This window comes from Euleptes europaea, chromosome 18 (assembly GCF_029931775.1).
Source record: "Euleptes europaea isolate rEulEur1 chromosome 18, rEulEur1.hap1, whole genome shotgun sequence".
NCBI lineage: Eukaryota > Metazoa > Chordata > Lepidosauria > Squamata > Sphaerodactylidae > Euleptes > Euleptes europaea.
The window spans coordinates 35,800,100-35,820,396 of NC_079329.1; the positions used below are offsets into that span (position 1 = coordinate 35,800,100).

At 47.6% G+C, this 20,297-nt stretch overlaps 1 protein-coding gene and 1 pseudogene across 1 annotated transcript in view; one reads left to right on the forward strand and one right to left on the reverse strand.

Moving 5' to 3' along the window:
- GRB7 (growth factor receptor bound protein 7) overlaps window positions 1-20,297 on the forward strand; it is a 91,238-nt gene that overhangs the window by 9,859 nt on the left and 61,082 nt on the right. The gene's annotated exons all lie outside the window — the stretch shown is intronic.
- Window positions 14,672-14,793, reverse strand: LOC130491005 (U4 spliceosomal RNA; annotated as a pseudogene).

Sequence of the window (20,297 nt, forward strand, 5' to 3'; positions counted from 1 at the left end):
TCCTGCATTGGTAGAGCAGTGGTGTTGCCAGCTCTGGGTTGGGAAATACCTGGAGATTTTGGGGGTGGATCCTGGGGAGAGTGAGGTTTGGAGAGGGGAGGGAGCTCAGCAGGGTACAATGGCATAGAGTCCACCCTCCAAAGCAGCCATTTTCTCCAGAGGAACTGATCTTGGTTGTCTGGTGGGCAGTTGTATCAGTGGGAGATGTCCAGATGCCACCAGGTGGTTGGCAACCCTATGATGGACTCAGATTTCAGTCCTCACAGTTCTTCCCTTTTTTTTGCTTCTTTTCATATCTTGTGGACTTCATGGCAGTGGAGCAACCTGCTTTTGTTTAAAGTTCCAAGTTGTTTCTGTCTTCGACGATATTTCAATGCATGTATTGTGTAAAGGCAAGGGCCTTTTTATTGGATAATGGGCTTCTTTCCTCTTCAGACGGCAAATATAGTGGCTGTTTAGTAGGGTTGCCAACCTCCAGGTGAAGGCTGGAGATCTCCCGGAATTACAATTAATCTCTAGACTACAGAGATTGCTAGTTTATTATTTATGTAAAACATTTATTCCACTTTCCCTGGAGAAAACAGCTGCTTTGGAAGGTGGATGGCATGGCCTTGTACCCCACCAAGTCCCATCCCAGCCCTAAACCCCACCCTCCCAGCCTCCACTTTCAAATCTCCACATATTTCCAAACTCGGATGTAGCAACCCTACTTTTTGGACAAACGTCCTTGACAATTCAACAGCCAGTTGTGATATTTGGAACAAAAAGCTGAATGAACATAGATTTTAAAGTACCTGCTGTGGATATCCTGGCACATTTAGTGAGGTCTGGGGAAGGAGGTAGTTCTCAAGGCTGTGCAGAGGAGTCTGGCGAAACGAGAGTTCCTGTCCTGGGGATTTTGCAGCCTAACTTTCGGCAGAGGGGAAAGCAATAGCGGGAGAGGAGGGAAGTTGGACATGAGGGTAACAGAGGGATCCAAGTGAACAGGGTTACTTTATATATATGTTGCACCACATTATCAGAAAACTCAGGCCTTTTATGCACAGGTTGTTTCAGTTGCTTCGGGGCTTCGTTTTCATTATGCATGTATTTCCCAACCTTTAGAAGTCGCCTCACTCTCTTTTCCCTGCGTTTTGTGGATGCTCTTTTACCCCGGGTTTACTGTCTGCCTCGGTCTCAAATCGAAAGCTGGTCCTGTGCATACTTGTCAATTCGTGGTTTTCTCCCCACGCCCATTCTTGCTTCTCCCTCCCACTGGTCTTTCCCCCTCATCCAATCCATCCTCTCCGAGCTGGAATACAAGGAGGCTGCTTATTTGGTCAGTTTCACAGGGAGTGTAGGTCAGTTTCAGACCTCAGCCTGATAGAACAGGTTGTTTTGTTTGCAACTAGTGAGAACTCTGAAACAATCACAAACGACCTCTGAGGCTGCGTATTTGGTCAGTTTCACAGCCCGTGTTGGTCAGTTTCAAACCCCTGTGCACAGGGATTTGAGAATTTGACTGAAAATACCGTGCGTTGAGAGAGCAGCGTATCCAACGGAAACAACCTGGGCATAAAAGGCCTCAGAAAAACGATCAGCCGTTGGCAAAAATCCAGATGGTAACAAGCGCTGCTCTGTTTCACCTGACATGCCAGTTATGCTGTGTTTGCAGCCTTTGTCTAATCACAGAACTTTGACCTCCTATTACTTGCTCTCTGCAGGCCTGGCCACAGTCCCCAGGGATGTTTCTCCTTTGGCAAAAGGGGGGGGGGGCGATGCAAAGGCAGCTGGTGCACAAGTTCAGCTTAGTTGCCAGGCTTGGAGCCAGCACCAGAGTCCGGGTGCAGATCGGACGGGGTGACTCCTTCCTTCGTGTCAGTGCTCTGCCCGAGGTGCTGACTGCAGCACTGCCCTACTGCCACTGGCCACATTCAAGCAGAGTTCTGTTAGCAATAGTGTTGCCAGGTCCCCCCTAGGCCACCAGCAGGGAATGGGGGGTAGGCTCGCCAGATCCAGCCTGGGAAACCCCTGGAGATTTGGGGGTGGCTCCTGGGGAGGACAGGATCCTCAGTGGGGTACAGTGCTTTGGAGGGAGGGCCCTATGGCATCAATTTTCTCCAGGCGAATGACGAAGAAGTTGGTTTTTATATGCTGACTTTCTCTGCCACTTAAGTGAGACTCAAACTGGCTTACTGTGCCAGCGTGGTTGTAGTGGTTAAGAGCAGTGGTTTGGAGCAGTGTAGTCTGATCTGGAGAACCGGGTTTGATTCCCCCACTCCTCCTTCACATGAGCGGTGGAGGCTAATCTGGTGAACTGGATTTGTTTCCCCACTCCTACACACGAAGCCAGCTGGGTGACCTTGGGCAAGTCACTCTCTCTCAGCCCCACCTACCTCACAGGGTGCCTGTTGTGGGGAGGGGAAGGGAAGGTGATTGTAAGACGGTTTGAGTCTCCCTTAAGTGGTAGAGAAAGTTGGCATATAAAAACCAACTCTACTTCTTCTTCTTACCTTCCCCTCCCCACAACAGACACCATTTTGTGGCAACCATTTTGCCCACCATGCCGTGTCAGAATTCCAAATGTGCCCACATGCTCAAAAAGGTGGAGGACCCCTGGACTATACAGCCCTTCCAACACTATGACAAGTGCTATTGAGATTTCTCTGAGCTATTTTCCTTTTAAATATCCCTTTTATCTTCCCTCTGATCTCTTGCAGCTGGCTCTCTTGCTGTAAATAATCAGTTTTCATTGTGGGGTGGGGAGGAGGGAGATGACTAACTACTTTTTTTTGTTGGTTCTTGTAGGTTATCCGGGCTGTGTAACCTTGGTCATGGTATTTTCTTTCCTGACGTTTCGCCAGCAGCTATGGCAGGCATCTTCAGAGGAGTCACACTGAAGGACAGTGAAGGACACTGAAGGACAGAAGAGACACTGTCCTTCAGTGTGACTCCTCTGAAGATGCCGGCCACAGCTGCTGGCGAAACGGTCAGGAAAGAAAACACCAAGACCACGGTCACACAGCCCGGATAACCTACAAGGACCAATGAACTCTGACCGTGAAAGCCTTCGACAATATATACGGTTCTTTTTACTTTGCAGCCATCCAAAGCTGCTGCTGCTCTTTATTGTTATTTGTTATTGCTGGTTTGTAATCATGAAATTAAGATTATAAACAGTAAATCTTTTAAAAAAAAACACGAGCAGTGGCTTTGGTTGACTGTGAAACAAGAAGCAATACTTGACGTCACCTTCACATGCAAGAAGTGATAATTTGCAGTTGATCCGTGAATGCCGGGAGAGGACAGGCTGGCCCCAAGAAAACAGGAAGTGATTAATTAATTGTGAAGCAAAGGAAACTTACCGGAAGAAATGGACTCGTCGTCTGCCTGGGGCGTACTTACAAGTAGGCATACAGTAATAGCTTGCTCATAAGGGCAGATTTTTTCATGGTGAACATATTGTCATGAGAAAACACAGTTTCAATTCAGCTTTCAGCTGACCGTAGTAGAGGATGGGTATAGGGTTGCCAGCTGGGTTGGGAAATACCTAGAGATTTTGGGGGTGGGGAGTGAGGAGGGCATGGTTTGGGGAGGGGAGGGACTGCAGCATGGTACAATGCTATCACAACTCCTCGTCTCTGTAGAGCTTTTTGCTTGGCTAGATTGAATGCAAGCCCTTCTATGGTAATGCAGGGCAGAATTCTGAATATACCATACTCAGACAGGATCTGCCCTTGCTCTTCTGGCTCTATCGACTCATTAGCCCATGCCCTTTGGGAATGCCGCTTTTACGAGGAACTTCGATCGCACTATATTTCCCCCCTTTTAACATACAAATCCAATGCCTCTGTGACTGACATAATGCCTTTTTTACTAAGCGACAGGGACCCCAAGGCTACATTGTCAGTGGCAAGATTTGTTTCAGTCCTTATATCCCTCCAACACTAGATATATGCTGCTCAAGATCAATTGATCAAGGAGCTTCTAAGGGATAAAAGGAAAGGAAAGGTACAATGCTATCGAGCCCACCCTCCAAAGCAGCCCTATTGTCCAGGGAAACTGTTGACTGAAGATTAACTATAATATTGGAAGATCTCCAGGCCCCACCTGGAGGTTGAAAATCCTAGGTTACAAAGGCCTTGTTTGTTGTTATATCTATTACCTTATGTAGAAAACAAATTTTAAAAATTCTTGATGGGAAACAAAACATTGCAAAACATCACTTATGTGCACAGTCCTGTAGTTCAAATCCTGATCAAGAAATCACATCGGGTGGATTTAAGCAAGCTGCAGTCTCTCGCTGTAGCATCAAGATGGGTCATTATTCTTCGCAAAGGCCAGAGGGCCATATTATTTCTTTGTCAAAGATGTCTTCTGAAATAGGTGTTTACTGTGGGGTAATTAGGGTTGCCAACTTCCAGGTGGTGGCTGGGGATCTCCTGCTATTACAACTGATATCCAGGCAACAATCAGTTCCCCTGGAGAAAATGGCCACTGTGGCAATTGGGCTCTATGGCATTGAAGTCCCTTCCCTGTCCAAACCCTGCCCTCCTCAGGCTCCTCCCCTGCAGCTGGCAACCTTATGAGTAATGCTAATGAAGGGGGTAGGGCTTGCAATGTGGATAGGTGTTCTGAATGTTTCTCTGCCCACAGTTATGGCTCTTCTCCATAGGCTGGTGTGATGGTGGCAGGGTTGCCAGCTCTGGATTGGGAAATTCCTGGAGACTTGGGGGGGGGGGCTGAGGTTGGGGAAGCTGGGGTTTGGGGAGGGGAGGGACCTAAGCAGGGTATAATGCCATAGAATCAACCATCCAACGCAACCATTTTCTCCAGGGGAACTAATCTTGGTCATCCGGAGACCAGCAGTAATTCCAGGAGATCTCCAGCCATCACCTGAGTAGGGCTGCCATGTCCCCCCTCCCAATCGGCAGGAGGTTTTAGGGGATGGGGATGGGGTGGTTGGGCATGTGCACGGGTGCATGCATGTGATGATGTCACTTCCGGTTTTACTTCCGGAAGTGCCGCATCACTGCGGCCGATTTAACTCTTGAGTGTTTAATTGGCCGCGGCACAATCCTCTAATTTGCATTATATTTTTTATTTCTCCATTTCAACCAGCAACTGCTTATGGATTCCTCTTCTGAACCCTGATCTCTGTGGATCTTTGGAAGGGAATTGCTGGAAGAGTAGCATTGCCAGTCTTGAGGTGGTGGCTGGAGATCTCCCGGGATTACAACTGGCCTCCAGTTTATAGAGATCAGTTCCCCTGGAGAAAATGGCTGCTTTGGAGGGTGGAATCTATGGCATTGTACCCTGCTGAGGTCCCCTCCCCAGGCTCCCCCCCCAAAAAATCTCCAGGAATTTTCCAACCCAGAGCTTCAAACCCTATGGAAGAGTCTCTCCTTCTTGCAGGGAAACGTAAGGCCTTTTCACACAGAGGATGTTGAACTTGGGTGCCAAACTGCGTTTTCCGCCCCCACCCCACTTCCTCATGACATCGTTGTCCATTTGCTGTCTTTCTGCGGTTTCCTCGTTGTGCTTTCCCCAAATTGAATCAAAGTGGGTTTGAGAAACCAGAGAAAGGCAGACATGATGGGTGACAAATGTACAACGATGGTGCGAGGAAGCCAAAAGAACACCTGCTGCAGGCAAACTCTGTGTGAAGAAGCCTAGAGGCCATTCACTTGACTGTGGTTGACTTGAATATTGGGCTGTAGAAACCCATACACGTTACAAAACGTTGGGAGTCATCTGAAAGGTCATACGGTATGTTGACTGTTTGCTTTTAGTTTAGGAAGTCTGTTGATATTAGCTCACTTGCCTTTGGGCTCACGCCAAGAGAGTGTTGTGTGTTCTACCAACACATATGCAGCTTGGGAAATTGTCCGAGTGTATCGTAGGAGCAGAATGAGGAAATAAGAAGTGAAAATAGGAATAAGTTGGCTTGGCAGTAAAGCAAGTGCTGGGGGGGAAATGCTAAGATTGGAGACAGTATTATTCTAAACAGAGGTCTTTTATGCCTGGCTGTTTCACTCGCCGTCACCCCTCCGACGACTTTGGGTCTTTGCTTTGATTATGCATCCAGTTTCTGACTGTCAGAGGTTGCCTCGCTCTCCCCTTGCATTTCCCCACGTTTTGCCCGCGTTTTCAAATTCAAGATAAAGCAGGTCTCTCAAAACGCGGGCAAATCGTGGGGAAAGGCAGGGGGAGAGCGAGGCGACCTCAGACGGTCGGAAATGGCCTGCATAATCCAAACAAAGACCCGAAGTCATCGGAGCCGGGAAACAGCCATGCATAAAAGGCTGGCGTTACATGCTTCTGAGCTCATTGACTTCGATGGACCAAGAAGGATGGAACTGTTCTAAGGATGACACAGAAGACAGAGAACAACCTCTTACTAAGTTTATACCATTCCCTTATAATACTAGAAGGTGGGGTCATCTTCTGAAGCTGGAGGGTGTGAGATTCAAAACTGATAAAATGAAGTGTTTCTTCTCACAACGCAGTTAAATTGTGGAACTCCCTGCCCCAAAATGTGGTGATGGCTGCCACTTTGGAAAGCTTTAAGAGGGGAGTGGACATGTTCATGGAGGAGAGGGCTATTCATGGCTACTAGTATAAAATGGATACTAGTCATAATGCATACCTGTTCTCTCTAGGATCAGATGAGCATGCCTGTTATATTAGGTGCTGTGGAACACAAGGTAGGACAATGCTGCTGCAGCCGTCTTGTTTGTGGGCTTCCTAGAGGCACCCAGTTGGCCACTGTGTGAACAGACTGCTGCATTTTCTCCAGGATCAGAGCATGCCGAATATATTAGGTGCAGTGAAACACAGGCAGGATAATGCTGCCGCAGTTGTCTTGTTTGTGGGTGACACCACGGCCGACCCAGTGTGGTTCTGTTTATCAGAGATGGATAGAATGTCTTAAATAAAGAAATAACAATCCTGGCTCATCTAACCCAGAATGGGCTATTCAGACTAGCAGCAGCTCTCCAAAGTATCAGACAGAGGTTTTTCTGGGGACTGAGCCAGGGATTTTCTGCAGGCAATGAAGACTCCCTCCCTCTGCTCTTCCATATAAATCCTGCTCCACGAACACAGAGCAGGTGCATTGAGGAAAGTGCTTCAGGTGGCACGAGAGTGGGGCCATGCCTCGAGGTGTGGGTAGGGTTGCCAGTGCCCTCCTGGCCACCGGCAGCGGATGGGGGAGAAGGGTTGCCAGATCCAGGTTGGGAAACTCCTTGAGATTTGGGGATGGAGCCTGAGGAGGACAGACACCTCATTGGGGTGCAATGCCACAGAGTCCACCCTCCAAAGCATCCCTTTTCTCCAGGGGAATTGATCTCTGTAGTCTGGAGATGAGTTGTGATTCCAGGGGATCCCTAGGTCCCACCTGGAGACTGGCATCCGTAGATGTAGGGGAGGACACACACACACACAACACCAGTAAACAGCACAAAATCACAAACCAATCTGACGGGGGACATTCTCAATGAATTGGAAGGGTTCTTCCAGGTAGCCAAGACATTTGAGGGACCCCTAACTGGAGAGGGAGGAAGCAATGAAGAAGAAGAAGAGTTGGTTTGTATATGCCGACTTTCTCTGCCACTTAAGGGAGACTCAAACTGTCTTACAATCACCTTCCCTTCCCCTCCCCACAACAGACACCCTGAGAGGTAGGTGGGGCTGAGAGAGCTGTGACTAGCCCAAGGTCACCCAGCAGTCTTTGTGTGGAGGAGTGGGGAATCAAAACCCGGTTCTCCAGATCAAAGTCCACCGTTCCAAACCACCACTCTTAACCACTACACCACGCTGGCTCTCTTTCATGGGACGAGTCTGTGGTCAAGTCTGGCTTTTTCTTTCTTTCTTTCTTTCTTTCTTTCTTTCTTTCTTTCTTTCTTTCTTTCTTTCTTTCTTTCTTTCTTTCTTTCTTTCTTTCTTTCTTTCTTTCTTTCTTTCTTTCTTTCTTTCTTTCTTTCTTTCTTTCTTAAAAAAACTCTTCCCTTGCAGTTTATAATTAGCTGTGCTTCCTTCGATCTATTTGATATGAAACCTTCTTTGAGGCATCAGCTTTCTGGTCTGGATTATGGAAGAGGATTTGTGGAGAGCTGGTTGTGGGCAAGACTGTGGGCAAGATCCCCCGAGATCACAGCTCAAATCCAGACTACAGTTCCCCTGGAGAAAATGGATGCTTTGGATGCTAGGAGGCTGGCACCCCTAGAAGAGGAGGAAGCTGCCTGACCAGTGATTTGGGGGAAGGAAGGAAGGGGTGCCCCCTCTCCCCAAGTGCTTTCTTCAGGCTGCAACGCCTTAACTGATTCTCATTTGTAATGTTCTGCATTTTGCCAAAAACGGGCCAGTTTGGATCCGATCCTGGTGAAAAGGGGTGGGAGGCGTGACTGGATGGCGCAAACTTTCCTCAAGTCTGTCCCTCTCACATATGTACCCCCCCGCACCCCCACTGCATGACCTTGAGACTATTGGGAAATAGCTGGGCCGAGGCGCCGAGCCAAAAAGCCGAGCCAGCTCAATGTGTTTGTGTTGCTCCCGCTCCAAGGCCAGGGGGGCTGGCTGCTCGTCCAAGCGCCTCGTCTCTTGATGCTCTGGGAGCGTTTCCTGTGTGGTGCTCAGCTCGCGCGTGCATGCCCCATGCAGCAGCGCATGACCTGAAAAAGACACCTGGGAGCCCGTTTGGCTTGGGGCTCCATCCCACGAGCTGCAAGTAGTTTGCTAGGGTGGGCCGGGGAGGCCTTTGGGAGAGGAGTCGCTGGGTAGCATTCATTGGACTGTTGCCACTCGGCTTCGTTTTGCGTCCGCTCGCCTTCCCGACTCGCCCTCCAGGCCAGGCGAAACCACCACCACCACCAAGCAAGCCACCTGGCGTCACTAAGGGCTGTCCCGCACGCCCAAATGACTCCTGCTTTTCCTGGCAGTCGCTCTGCAAGCATTGCAACCCGCTTGGGAAAACCGTTCTGCAGGAGCGCCCTTTCCTCGCAACCCCTTCTGCTGTGGAGTCGGTGGGTGGTGTGGTGGTTAAGAGCATGGACTCTAAGCTGGAGAGCCGGCTTTGATTCCCCACTGCAACACATGAACAGCGGACTCTAACCTGGTGAACCGGGTTGGTTTCCCCGCTCCTCCACACGAAGCCCACTGGGTGCCCCTGGGCTAGTCGCAGCTCTCTCTGAACTCTCTCAGCCTCACCTGCCTCACAAGGTGTCTGTTGCAGGGAGGGGAAGGGAAGTCGACTGTAAGCCGGTTTGAGTCTCCCTTAAGTGGTAGAGAAAGTCGGCATGTCAAAACCAGCTCTTCTTCTTTCGCACATGGCCAAATAAACAGGGATGTCCAGCAAGGGTGCTGGACGTAGCCGGGGGCATCAATTTGGGGGGTTTAGCGCTACTGGGCAGAAACGCTGCAGACATTTCCTCCTCCACCAAAACTGTTGTCACTGGCGATTCTCTGTTTACTGACTGGACGATCAGCACCCATGGGGAAGAAGGGTCAGAGAAGGTGCAACTGGAGCCTTTTTAAATAATATGCTAGGCAAAACTCCTTCAACAAGTACTAGCAGTTAACTGAAGCAGCCGGTGCACCTAGCTCCCCCCCCCCCATTTTCTTTTTTTGTAAAGGAACTCTGCAGGGAAGGCGCAAACACATGTGGAAGAGTTGGGGAACAGAACTTGAAAGAAAATAGCTACTGAGCCAGCATTTATAGCAGTGGTTCCCAACCTTTTTTTGACCAGGGACCACTAGGACTTTTTTGTTCGGTGCAGGGACCCCCAAGGTTCAAAATAAAAATTCAGAGAATTTGAAAATAAACTTTAATCATAACTGTTAGTTAAACATTAAACTTAGAATAATATTTGAATATATATATTTTTATAATAGAGAACTTTTAATTGAAAATATTAATTTATTATGGGTTTAGAACTTTGTTTTGCGGACCTTAATTTAGTTCTCGCGGACCCCTGGGGGTCCGTGGACCCCCAGTTGGGAACCAGTGATTTATAGGGTTGCTAACCTCCAAGTGGTGGCTGGAGATCTCCTGCTATTACAAGTAATCTCCAGCCTATAGAGATCAGTTCTCCTGGAGAAAATGGCCGCTTTGGCAATTGGACTCTATGGCATTGAAGCCCCTCCCCAAACCCCGCCCTCCTCAGGCTCCGCCCCAAAAACCTCCCACCGATGGCAAAGAGGGACCCGGCAACCCTAAGCATTAACTGGTACCATTTTAAATAGAACTTGAAGGATCGGTCTCTTCCACCCTTCCCACTGAAGACGAGTGTTTTCATTTAAAAAGGCAATAAAATATTTATTGATCACTGGAGCACTGAAGCAATAGCCTTAGCAGGTTCTCTGAAATCCCAGCTTTTTTTTTTTTTAAGGAAGTCTCTAGCCTTTCTCTTGTGGAGATATGCCTTTTCCCTTATAGCTCGTGGAGAGAAGGGGTTGGAGACTTACTCTCTTTTTTTTAATGAAAGCTGGGCATCCAGAGGACGTGCTAAAACTCTTGCTTTAACGCTCCAGTGATCTAGTGATATTTTATTGCTGTTTAAAAATAACCCTGAAACAGAAAGCCATGCAGCCATGAAACTGATCAGATCTCAGGGGAGATAGTGGCAAAATACAGTGCTATGCGCTTCTGGTCAGTTTCATGATTGCATGGCTTTCTGGTCAGTTTCCTAGCAGCCAGGCATCCCAGAAGAGCCGCACTGCTTGCAGGCAGATTGCTAATCTTGCACATTTAAATTTTTTTTTTATAAAATTTTTTTTTATAAAAGGAGTGAAGAAGCCTTGGGTTGAGGAGAGGGGGCAGGAGAGGGGTGTGGAATCAATTGGGGAGGTTGGATATGGGTGTAGGTGGTCATCAGTGGATGGTGGGGGGAAAAACCCGAACAGAGCATTTCCGCATATGGAGTGAAGCTGACTCAGAATCGGCTTGAGAAAAAATCTTGCAGTAAAAGTGCTCGTAAAAAAGCCGGAGAAAAGCTAAGGAGAAATTGAAGCTACATCTTTAGGGGGCAAAAAACACGTGCAGAAAAACTCAAAGTAGTTTGGGCCAAGCGTGACAAAAAAACCACACGTGTGGCCCCAGGTTTAATTCCTGCATCACTTGAGATACAATGCTGTACGGAATCACATTGTCCTGGAAGGGGATGCGGTTGCTAATACTGTAGGTAGGGTTGACAGCTCAGTTTTGGAAAATTCCTGGAGAATTTGGGGTGGAGCCTGGTTTGGGGAGGGGAGGGTATGATCCCATAGAGTCCATCTTCCAAAACAGCCATTTTCTCCAGAACTGATCTCTGTAGTCTGGGAGTCGGTTGTAATTCCAGATCTCCAGCTACCACCTGGAGGTTGGCAAACCTAAATAGGGAAGGCAGAAAGAACAGTCAAGATGAATTCATCTCTGCGTTGGGGGAGGGGGCAGTGGAGATGCCAGTTTCGTTGGGGTTGGATTTGTGCTATATTGATGCAGGTGGCATATTGCAGAACAGCCTGGATCAGAGTGGCCAGGCTGGGCCCTATGGCATGGAACGGTAGAGTCAGCAGATCCCAGAGTGCTTTGGCAGTGAGAGATAGTTGTCTTATGGATCAGTGTGAGAGATCAACACATGAGGTTGCCTTATACTGAGTCAGACCCTTGGTGTATCACTGTCAGTATTGCCTGCTCAGACTGGCAGAGGCTTTCCAGGGTCTCAGGCAGAGGTCTTTCACATCACCTACTGCCAGATCATTTAGCTGGAGATGACAGGGATTGAACCTGGGACCTTCTGCATGCAAAACAGAGGCTGTACCACTAAGCCAAGGTGTGTGTGTGTGTGTGTGTGTGTAAGTATATGTTAGGAAGGAAAGTGTGGGTCATCATGGACAGCCCTCTCCCCATGCAAGCTGAGGCATAGAAAATGGCACTGATGAAGGTGGAACTTGGGGGGAAAAATGCACCTTCCTGTCTGCATGTGCTTTGTCTGCAGTGTTCTCAGAAACATTGTACTGAACAAGTTTGGGAACAATCGCAGAAGAGCAGGGGTGGGGGTAGAACTAGGCTTGTCAATTGCCTGGTATTGGCGGGCAAATGCCCTCCAATCCACCAGGCTGCTTGCCGGGTGTCAGCTGGTCGGCGGTGAAAGAGGGCCAGCTGAAGGGGTGGAGCGATCGTCACTTCCAGGTAAACCTGGAAGTAGCATGGATGCTCTAGCACTCCCCCCCCCAAAAAAAAACTCTGGTTTCTCAAAACCATAGGGGTTTTGCGGAAGAATTTGGGTTTTCAGATCTTGAAGAAGAACTTCAGTCGCTACTACAATGAACTACGGGATGAACTCTTACAGGTAGAGAAAATCTACAGAATAAATTCTGCAGTTGCACATAGGAAGAACATCCCGAGAGATATACTTGTGAAGTTCACACATCAAAGAACCAGAGATGAAATTCTCCATTTGCAAAGGGACACTCCTTTAACATACAAGGGAACAAAAATACAAGTGTTTCCAAAACTATGGTTTCTATAGAGCTTTCAGATGAGATTGCTAGAGCATCCCCATCACAGGGTTTACCCAGAAGTGATGCAGATGCTCTAGCACCCCCCAAAAAATTCTATGAAAACCAGAGTTTTCAGAGGCGATTGCTAAAGTGCCCACATCCCTTCCGGGCCACGTCACCCCAGCCCCAGAAAGTTCCCGCTGGTTGCTAGGTGAGACAAGCAAGATAAGACTGCAAACGACAACCTTTGAGTGCATTTTCCTCCTCCATTTGTGATGTGGTCTGAATTGTTGAAATGTGAACCATAGACCCCAGGTTTATCTGGGCTATCGGGCTGAAGGGGCTCTGACCATGGAAAGAGAGCTTCCAGGCTGGGTGAGCGCTTCCCTTTGCCTGGATCATGGAAGCTTGAGCTAAACGGGCCTCGGTGCAGACCTCCTGGGATTACAACTGACTGGAGATCTCTTGGGATTACAACTGATCTCCAGGTGAAAGAAATCAGTTCCCCCGGAGAAAATGGCCACTTTGGAAGGTGGACTCTATGTAGGGTTGCCATAGGGTTGCCAGCTCCAAGTTGGGAAATACTTGGAGATTTTGGGGGCAGATCCTGGGGAGGGCGGGGTTTGGGGAGGGGAGGGATTTCCATGCCATAGAGTCCAATTGCCGAAGCGGACATTTTCTCCAGGGGAACTGATCTCTGCAGCCTGGAGATCAGTTGTAATAGCAGGGGATCTCCAGCTAGTATCTGGAGGTTGGCAATCCTATTTCCAGGTGACAGAGCTCAGTTGGCCTGGAGAAAAATGTCTGTTTCACAGGGTAAACTCTATGGCATTATTCCTCTCCGAGGTCCCTCCCTTCCCCTCCCCAGAGTCTACCCTCCATATCTCCAGGTACTTCCTAACCTGGATCTGGCAACCACACATGCAGGGGTGGGGGCACTTCTAATCTGATGGAAAATGAACATCACAATCCACAGCCAGGCTCAGTCGGCTCATCTGTCTTCAGCCAGGTGTGTGTGTTTTTTTCTTAATTCCTCTGTGTTGTGGTGGAGCAGGCCAGCCAACTGGCTTCATGGAGCCATCTCCTCCCCATCTCCTTGCCCGGGCCAGCGCCTCCTCTGTCTCTCTTCCTTCTCCCCAGCCACCCACCCACCCTGCCAATGTTGGCAGATCTGCAGATCGTTCCTTGTGGCATCCAAAACAAACCCTCCCTCCTTCCAGCGTGGTGTGCCAGATACCAAGGCAATGAGGTATGCACAAGGGAGAGGCCGTCTGTGCATCCTGCTTGCAGATCTGGATGCCCAAACTGGTTGAACCAGAAGCAAAGAGGAATCAGGCCTGCGAGGCGAGGGTTGACCGGGTGAGTGGTGAGGAGGGGGGGCATGAGTAGGGTTGCCAGGTCCCTCTTTGCAACCGGTGGGAGGTTTTTTGGGGGGAACCCCGAGGAGGGCGGGGTTTGGGGAGGGGAGGGACTTCAATGCCGTAGAGTCCAATTGCCAAAGTGGCCATTTCCTCCAGCCGAACTGATCTCTGTCGGCTGGAGAGCAGTTGTAATAGCAGGAGATCTCCAGCCACCACCTGGAGGTTGGGAGAACGAAATAGACACCACTGTACAAGTATCAAGGAATCTGGAAATCAGTACAGGAGCGAAGACAATTTAATCAAAGTGCAAAAATTCTTTATAAGCTACTACATGTAATTCAAGACAACACAAAACAAAATGTACATCAAAGACCTACAAAAGACCATATATACAAATGCATATGTACAAAATTATTGTTCAAAGTTGTCTCAATTATGTGTGTGTGTGTGTGTGTGAGAGAGAGGCCTGTCACAACTAGGTTTGCCAGCTAGGGCTGCCAACCTCCAGGTGGTGGCTGGAGATCTCCCGCTATTACAACTGATCTCCAGCCGATGGAGATCAGTTCCCTGGAGAAAATGGCCACTTTGGCAATTGGACTCTGTGGCAGTGAAGTCCCTCCTCTCCCCAAACCCTGCCCTCCTCAGGCTCTGCCTCAAAAACCTGGCAACTCTAGCTATTACAGTTGTTGTCCAGATGTCAGAGATTTGTTGCCCTGGAGAAAACAGCTGCTTTGGAGGGTGGACTTTATGGCATTATACCCTGCTGAGTTCACTCCCCTCCCCAAACCCCGCCCTCCTCAGGGTCCACCCCCAAAATCACCAGGTATTTCCCCACCCAGAGCTGGCAACCCTGGTCACAACCATCTCCAGCTTTTCAGAGACCTACTTATAAAATTTATTTTAAGTGTTCAATTAGCAATAATCGCGCCTCGGATTAACCTCATTGGCTACAATACTGCCTCTCCTCTTCTTCAAATCATCCTTCCAGAATCATCAACTTTTATTATTTTATTTTATTATTTTAACCTAACTTTGATTTTTACCTAGAGCTGATATTGTATCGAAATAAAACTTGACTTGACTTGAAATTTATTTTATTACACTTTACTTTATGGCTCTTATTGAGTCTCATTGTTCGGTTTACTTTTTTTTTTTACCCCCGCCCCATTCTTTCTCACCATTATTTCCCTCCTTCACTTAAGACCCCCCCCCTCACCCGAGAGGAAAAAAATTGATGATGATGATGCTCCTGATAGGACCCATCTGAGGTGATGGTTTGGGTTGCCAACCTCCAGGTACTTTGGCAAACAAAAAACAGCAACGATATGCGAAAGATACAAGTGGTATTAATTTATCATATCCACTGTTGCATAAGAAAATAGTTAATTCTGTAGAAAGGAAAACTTGCCCATTACAAAAATAATGCAAAAATTAATATAATTATGATTATTCAAGGAATACACTGTGCATAGTAGCATGTGTAGCTCATCACTTTGTCCAACGCGCAAGCAAGTTACTAACAGCAAGCGTTGGTCCCTGAGGAAGGCTTTGATATAAGCCGAAACAGATGATTACCGGACACCTGTCGAAAGAACCTGCAACACTCCTCTTGGACAAAGTGATGAGCTACACATGCTACTATGCACAGTGTATTCCTTGAATAATCATAATTGTATTAATTTTTGCATTATTTTTGTAATGGGAAGTTTGCCTTTCTACAGAATTAACTATTTTCTTATGCAACAGTGGATATGATAAATTAATACCACTTGTATCTTTCGCATATCGTTGCTGTTTTTTGTTTGCCAAATTATTGTCAGCACGCTAACTTTAGTTTGCTAAACCTCCAGGTACTAGCTGGACATCTCCTACCATTACAACTGATCTCCAGGTTACAGAGATCAGTTCCCCTGGGAAAAAAACGGCCGCTTTGGCAATTGGACTCTATAGCATTGAACTCCCTCCCCTCCCCAAACCCCGCCCTCCCCAGGCTCCACCTCAAAAATCTCCAGGTATTTCCCAACCTGGAGCTGGCAACCCTAGTGATGGTGCACCCCAGTGGTGGATTGTGACCCACCAGATAAGGACCACTTACTGGCTCAGAGCATGAGAAATTGTGTGCAGCGAATATACTTTGATCCAGTCACACACTTTCGGCCTAACTTTAATGTAGGGTTGCCAGTGCTGGGTGGGAAAATACTTGGAGATTTTGGGGGTAGAGCCTGGGAAGGGAGGGATTTGGGGAGGGACCTCAGCAGGGTACAATGCCATAATGTCCACCCTTCAAAGCAGCTGTTTTCTCCAGGGGAACTGATCTTGGTTGACTGGAGATGAATTGTAATAGCGGGGGATCTCCAGGTACCACCTGGAGGTTGAACATGTCTTGATCTGATGTTCATTCTCCCCAAAAGTCCGCACAAGGGTTCTTTCCCCTTTGCTTAACACTTTCCCTGACCAACCAGATGAGTTTCTGGCTAAGAAGCTCCTAACGGATGAAAAGTCACAGTTTACACTCTTGACTGCTAAATTCTACACTGCAGCCATCAAAATATGTCGTACCCTGACAGGATAAGAGTAACAGAAATACTTTATTACTCAAAATATTAAGGGGGTCGCACCAAGTTATACAATGTTTATGTAAATGTTATTCAGACATGTAATATGTAATTTTTAGGCTTAGATTATTTGTAGACCGTATTAATACATTTGATAAATTTGAGACGTTCACAAGCAGGGCTCTGGCTCAGCCTCTGCTTTCGTGCAGAAATCTCAAATTCAGTCCTCAGCATCTCCATCTGAAAGGATCAGGTAGTCTGTGACCTCTGCCTGGGACCCTGGATGAGCCTCTGCCAGTCAGAGTAGACCATACTGGTCTGCCTAGACCACTGGTTCCCAACCGGGGGTCCGTGGACCCCCAGGGGTCCGCGAGAACCAAATTAAGGTCCGCGAAACAAAGTTATAAACCCATAATAAATTAATATTTTCAATTAAAAGTTCTCTATTATAAAAATATATATTCAAATATTATTCTAAGTTTAATGTTTAACTAACAGTTATGATTAAAGTTTATTTTCAAATTCTCAGAATTTTTATTTTGAACCTTGGGGTCCCTGCACCGAACAAAAAAGTCCTAGTGGTCCCTGGTCAAAAAAAAAGGTTGGGAACCACTGGCCTAGACCAATAGTTTGGCTTGGTATAAGGCAGCATCACGTGTCCTTGTGCTTGTTCAATGGGCCTCACAACCATCAGCTGAATTTGAAGTGTGATACCTATGTACTGTCTGCCATGTTTTTAAGGGCCTGGGAGTTGGGATGCCAACCTCCAGGTGAGACCTGAGGATCCCCTGGAATTACAGCTCATATCCAGACTACAGAGATCAGTTCCCCTGGAGAAAAGAGTACTCTATGGCATTGTACCCCACTGAGATTCCTGGCCTTCCCAGGCTTCACTTTCAAATCTCCAGGAGTTTCCCAACCTGGAGCTTGCAACCCTATCCCCCACTGGTGGCAAGGAGGGCCTTGGCAACCCTACCTGGGAGAGAAATTGAGACCTGGGGATTTTATCTGCAGGGCTGGGCTGAACAGTAGAAAACAACATGCCGCTGCTAACTCGTTGAAGCCATTGAAAGTGGGGAGAAGGGGCTACCTGAACCCCCCAATGCTCTTCCTCCAGTTTGCTCCTTAAAGATCTGAATGGCCAACAAGATCTGTAGATCAGCCCTCAGGGGTCCCTATGGAATCTGTAGCCTATTCTGACTGGTTGTGCCAGTCCAGGTTTTTGCTTACCCCCACGGCCTGAGATCCTCATAACTAGAGACACTGGGCATTGAAAATGGGACCTTTGCCATGCAAAACATATACTGTACTATAGAGCAATAGTAGATTTTGAATGACTGTGACACAAAATCAGGAACAATTAGACTGGGCGGGCTTGAACCTGGCCACACATGTATTCCTCAGACGCCACTCACGGAAACAGATGTTTGCAAAACCAGGGTTAGGGAAATTGCTGAGAAGGAAACCAGCAAAAGGCAACCCTCCGGGTTGTTAGACTGATATCCCCAGTGTGTTTATCTCTTGGGATGTGGCACCGTGCTTCTGCAAGATACATCTGTCTTCATTATGCCATCTGTCTCTTTCCCTCCAAGGCTTGAGAGCCGCCATCCTTAATCACACCTTCTCTGTTTTACAAAAGCACTTCCCGATTGTGACGTCTTAATTATTTCACACCCATCTCCAGGGCAGTAGGTAGGTCAGTGGGCTCCTCATTGCCGGAGATCTGCCAGTGGAGAATTAGGTCGCCAGTAAAAGGAAGCCGACTTATGGCAACCCCTTTTTGGGGTTTTCATGGCAAGAGACTAACAGAGGTGGTTTGCCAGTGCCTTCCTCTGCACAGCAACCCTGGTATTCCTTGATGGTCTCCCATCCAAATACTAACCAGGGCTGACCCTGCTTAGCTTCCGAGATCTGACGAAATCAGGTTAGCCTGGGCCATCCAGGTCAGGGCCCACCAAGTATATAGAAGATCCTAAATAACGACTCTGTAATGCAATCCCAAAATATCAACACAACTCTATACAATTACTACTAAGAATAACATTGCCGACACCATTCAGAATTCAAGTCCAATGTGCATGAAGCTGCTAATTTACGCTGTGAATTCCAGGGAAGATGTTTCATGCATACACATCTCCTTTCTAGCGGATACAGGAAGCTATGCGAAACGACTGAATACCGGGGTGTCGTCGTCAGCTTGCCTTCAGCCTGTGACCTTCATCTACAATTCTATCTCCAATTTTCAATCATGCACATTGGACTTGAATTGTGAAGTCCAGGGTTGCTGTGCAGAGGAAGGTACTGGCAAACCACCTCTGTTAGTCTTTTGCCATGAAACCCCCCCAAAAGGGGGTCACCATAAGTCAGCTGCGACTTGACGGCACTTTACACACACACAAAAGGAAGCGAGTCATATCCCTTTTTGATTTTATATGCCGAGGATCTGGCAGATGATTGAGGATTATATGGCAAGGTCTGCTGTGGAGTGGGCAGTCTAATAGGATATGTTCCAAAGAGTCGGGGACTCCTGTGTCACAGTCGCATAGTCGGGCATTGTGAGGTGTACAAAGAAACCTGCCATGAGTCACTGCCGATGGAAAGGCGTTTAATCCTGCCAACATGAAAGCTCTTCTCTGGAATGGTAGAGCTAGATTATATAGGTAGTTGGCGCATGATCCATAGGTTGTAGTAATGCCTAAGTGCCTGGAGAACAAATTCTTGGGGAGTGTGGAAGAAGGAGCTGTCTTTCATGGTCATATAATCGCCATTGGATAGTTTGAAAGATGTAGCGTTCATCACTTAATAGAAGATCTTCTAAGTCGATGCCCAAGCTGCGGATTTTCCCTTGGATTGCTCTAGACCAGCTAGGTTGCTTACTATCCTCCGGCATATAAGCAAGATATGAGTCAGACCTTGCTCTGAAGTTGACTTTTTGCCAGACCTTGATGGTAGCTAGCCAAGCTTTGGTTTCCACTAGACGTTGACCAGTTTCAGCACATAGGGTTAGGTAACTTATGCATTTTGGTGCGCCAAGGATCTTACGAAGGAAGGTAGCTTGAATTTGCTCAACTTCTTTGCTGAATGCTTGTATCGAAATTAGTATACCATATAAAAGTTGGGAGAGAACTTTGGCATTGAAAATGCGGATCGCAGCTGGTACCATCTGATTGCCTTTGTGATAAAAAAATTGGATTAAGGAGGTACATTTTGCTAAGGTAATAGTTCTGCGTCTATGAACTGACCAATTGCAGTTCGATTGGAAGTATATCCAGAGGCAGTTAATCTCAGAATATTAGAGTTAGAAGTCAACATTAGAGGAATGCCTTGGGCTTCGGTGCCTTATTTGTTGGCCCTCCAGGACAGCTGTTTGGGCACTGTGTAAAACAGGATGCTGGACTAGAGGGACCACTGGTAGGACTGCCAGCTGTAGGTTGGGAACTACCTAGAGATTTTGGGGGTTGAGCAAAGGGAGGGTGGAGTTTGGGGATGGGAGAGACATCAAGTGGGTGTAATTCCATAGAGTAAACCTTCCAAAGCAGCCGTTTTCTCCAGGAGAACTGTCGCCTAGAGATCAGTTGTAGTCCCAGGAGATCCGCAGCCACCACCTGGAGGATGGCAAGGCTAAGCACTAGTCTCATCGAGTGGGGCATATTCTCATGAAGAAGCATGTGAGAATAGGCACCTTTGCTCCCTTTCTCTATTCACAGTCATTGAGCCGCAACGCTAAATGTTCCCTCAACCATGGTTGGTTTCATCTCCCAGCACCTTTCAGGCCGCCCTTTGCAGATGAGATTGCCCTTCATAATAATTACACAGTTGTCACTCTTTTGTTGGGAGGGGGTGAGAGAGCAGAACGTTGTCCCTCGAAACAATTATTTTGTTGTGAAAATACTACACTTGCCCAGCAGTCAAACGGCAGTGT